Source organism: Suncus etruscus, chromosome 12, assembly GCF_024139225.1.
Source record: "Suncus etruscus isolate mSunEtr1 chromosome 12, mSunEtr1.pri.cur, whole genome shotgun sequence".
Classification (NCBI taxonomy): domain Eukaryota; kingdom Metazoa; phylum Chordata; class Mammalia; order Eulipotyphla; family Soricidae; genus Suncus; species Suncus etruscus.
Genome location: NC_064859.1, coordinates 56,154,811 through 56,158,973, shown reverse-complemented (window position 1 = coordinate 56,158,973; position 4,163 = coordinate 56,154,811). Strand labels below are relative to the sequence as shown.

The 4,163-nt window shown below is 33.7% G+C and overlaps 1 non-coding gene across 1 annotated transcript; it reads left to right on the top strand.

Moving 5' to 3' along the window:
• The first annotated feature begins 1,034 nt into the window (after positions 1 to 1,034).
• Positions 1,035 to 1,166, top strand: LOC126024899 (small nucleolar RNA SNORA27). The gene has a single exon (XR_007500980.1). It is a non-coding gene; the product is annotated as a small nucleolar RNA SNORA27 (small nucleolar RNA).
• Positions 1,167 to 4,163: the final 2,997 nt, after the last annotated feature.

Genomic DNA, 4,163 nt, shown 5'->3' with positions numbered 1-4,163 from the left:
CACCAAAGATAATTAAAAGAGCTTCTCAGGGTCAGATCCAGGCACAATATTTCTAAAGTCATTAACACATGCACACAGACACACAGACACACACACACACACACACATATACACACACGTGCGCGCAAATTAAACAACTGAATGGGCATCATTAAAAGACACGCATATTTATTTCCTCTCTTGGGGTGTATTTTATATTAGATTGGGGACTTTGGCTAAAAGTGTAGTGTATAGTAAATGTGAAAATACACTTTGCGTTTTGGGGGCTGTAGCAATAGTCCAGCAGACAGAAATTTGCCTTACATGTTGCCAACCTGGATTTGACCTCATAGACACTGGAATCTACTAGGAGTGATCCCTGAGTGCAGAGCCAGAAGTAAGACCTGAACATTACTGGGTGTGGCCTCAAAGCAAACAAAAAACCATTTGATACTACATATACAATATCTCAAGCTGAAAAGAAAGAACATAACTGAGGATTAAGATCGCCTAAGTGTCAATAACAGAGATCTTTATGTTCTATTATCTGCATAAGAAGACTTTTCTCCATAGAATTAAACTAAAATATGAGTCTATCTATCACAATTAATTTGACTAATTAGGCAAAATGGAATTTCCTCCTTAAAGAGAAAAAAATCCTCATAGTCAACTCTTAATTTTTGTATCACATTTAATCTAAAATTTGTATCTAAATAATTTAAATGTTTATGAACTTTTGGTCTTTTTTTTTTGCTTGCTTTTAGGGGCCCACACCCAACTATGCTCAGGACCTCTGACCATTTGAGGTGCTGGAGATAAAACTCAGTTTGTCCTCTGTGGAAAGCAAATATGCCTACTCACTACACTATCTCTCCAGACTCAACTATGGACTTTTGATTCTCAAAGCCTCATTCCCATTTACTATCTCATTTAACAAAAACAATGTATTGTAAGGGTACATAGAACTTAATCTTGCAGAAACAAAGTGACAGTTCTGTATATAGGAAATGAGTTGTATTTATACTCAACTGCTATTTAGAGAAAAGAAACATTTATACTTCCTTCTCACTTTGCCAGTTGGACTTTTATCAATTTTGGTCATTCAAGTGGATGAAGCTAAGTACACATCCTTTTATAATTCAAAGCAAGCTGAGTGTTTTCCTTACCTATTAATAGAGGAAACAACATGGAAGATTTAAAAAACGTTTTTGAGGAACTTCTGTTGTTTTATTTTGAGCATGATGACACATTATCTAAATCATATAAATTACTTTTGTTGAAATACTGTTATTTCCTTCTTGAACAATAAATTTGTTTTATACATGTAATTCTTAGCTTTGATAAAAATATGTATTTTGGTACACCTGAAAATATAATGCTAGTAAAATGTAAAATGCCAATTTAATCAAGCTCTTCAATGTGTAACAACTAGCCCCTAGAAAATAAATATAAATTGTTATCTGCAGAGGTTGAGACCCATTACATTGTAAATCTGCTAGCAGCTGAATAATTTGAATACAACATAAAGACAGGAGTTATCAAATGAAAATTGGTAGCATCTATGTTTATCTCTGTGTATTTTCATATAAATAAAAAGAATTAATATTACAAGATAATAATATTGTCCAAATAGAGAAGTTATTGATCATTGAGAGGTTTTATTTTATTTTATTTTAAAAATAAATATGCATTTGTTGAATAATTAAAAGTCTGTCCCTTTTATTAAACACTACTATTAAGTGATGAATTTCAGGAAGTTTTAGTGGTTGATTTTTTCAGACAAAAAAATCTGTATTTTTTTGTTTTGGTTTTTTGGGCCACACCCATTTGATGCTCAGGGGTTACTTCTGGCTAAGTGCTCAAAAATTGCCCCTGGCTTGGGGGGACCATATGAAACACCAGGGGATTGAACCGCCATCCTTCCTTGGCTAGCACTCGCAAGGCAGATACCTTACCTCTAGCGCCACCTCACCGGCCCCAAGAATATGTATTTTAATATTTTGAAAAATAACTACAATACACTCCTAACATTAAATCATATTTTAATGATGAGGTTACAGATGAGTTAGTTATTTTAGAGATGTTTTGGCTTTCTATAATTTGCTTTTTGGCTTTTGGATCATACCAGGAAGTGCTCAGGGATTGCTCCTGGGCTTAGTGCTCTGATTTCACTCCTTGTGGGGTTCAGGGAGCCATTATATAGTGCTGGGTGTTAAAAGTGGCTCAGTTATACTCAAGGCCAGCATCTTCTCTTCTATTATCTCTGCAGATTCTGATTTTAATTTTTAATTTCTGAGTCCCACCCAGTGATGCTCAGAGATTACTCTTGAAGATTACTCAGAAGATAATGATGTGCAGTGGCAAGGACCAAACCCAGTTCAGCCACTAGCAAGTCAAGCACCTTGCTTAGCCCCTCAGTCTCTATGTTTCTTAAAGTATATGGCAGGAAGCTATGTGCATGGCTTCTAATATTTCCCACACCCACAATTTAGGCCCTAGTGTAAGAAGTTTCTCTAAAGGGTGAGTGAAACTTGCTGACTAGCCACTGACAAATAGAATACAGATTTGTTTCTATCTTGCATTCTCTCTTGATCATTTCTGAGAATTTTTGTCCTAAAACAAGTTGCATTTTTATAAAACAGATAAAAAGCCATATGGGAAAGTACTGAGCATATCTTTTAAAAACTCTAAAATATTGAGATAACCTGCAATATGCCAGTATATTGTTAATAAAATATACTTTTGTAATTAAAATCTTAATTGAATAATCAAAAATATATTTTCTATTTCTTCCTAAGACATTTCTTTCTTTGTGTTTTTTTATTTTCTCTTTTTCAGAATAATATGACCAAGTAGGACTGAGGATGCAGCTTAGTAACACAATATATGCCTCAGGTGTAGTACATACTGGATTCGGTCTCTGGTTTGGAAAACAAAAATGCTGAGTCCGGTTACTCAGAATTTTGGGACTCTCATTTTGTTGGTCTTTGCTAACATTATGATTAATTTCTGTCATTTTATTTTACTTTTGATAACACTCACATTTTGACTTCTCACTGTTGACTGTGGTTATAAATCTGTACAAGTTATAATTTTAAAATAGCTTATATGAAAAATGACATCTGTACTGTTGGGAACTTTCACTCTCTCATCACCTGACATTTCTTTAACAATAAACCCAAAGCACCTTTTGTAGCCATCTTTGTAATGAGTAAGTGGGAGGTTTTTTCACTCTGATTTTTGTCTTGGTATTTTTCATTATAAAGATAGAACAGTAATTTCTTAACAAAAAAACACAATTAATTGTGTAGATTCACCTTAAAACTCTGCATACATCTATCTGTTCCTTGCTCTAGTCAAAAACAGAAAAATGAAAAGCTTATAGATGAAGGAGAAATGATGGAAAGCAAGAAGGAAAACCATGTGGTTAAACATCTAAATGGAGGTAATCAGACATGTTCAACCATGTACTGCACAGAAGTTAGTGTATAGACAGCACTTACCAGTGATCTTAAGGTCCACATGACATGTGTAAATTGGGAATAATATAGTAACTGTCAGTTATGGGAGTAGAAAATATTTATTGGTAACTACTGAATATATATTTCTCATTCTAAAAAGCATGCCAAAAGAGGAAAGCAAAAACATTTCAAAAGAAATGTGGCTAAATCCCAGAACTCTTTCCTCAGAAGCAGGATAGTTTTTTGATAGAAAATAACTCCCTGTTCATTGGGCCTGCTAGCCTATAGTGAGATTAATTAAAATCAATGGAGGAAAAAAATTGAATACTGAGAAGCACTATTTGAGGTTCACAAAATGTAAATGAGTCAAATATGAAATACACAAATAAATTTGGGTCATGAGTTTTGTATGGGTGTCACCTTGTAGATCCAATGAAAGTCATCTTCCTTCTCATTTCTGCTCTCTGGTAAAATTTGGGGTTGTAATTGAATAGATTTACCTGTACTTCTTTTGAGTAGGAGTTTCCACCCTACATAATTTTGCCCATATGATGTCCAGTACACTCACACTCTTCTGTTTCTCTAGTATCGTTTTTGTCACTGATTATATTTGTGTTTTATTCATATATACATTGAAGAAGATATGTCAACAAGTTTTAGAAAAAGCTTATGTGTTTTTGAGTAGCCTAGAAATATATGCTTCATTCTAAAAGTCCATATAAT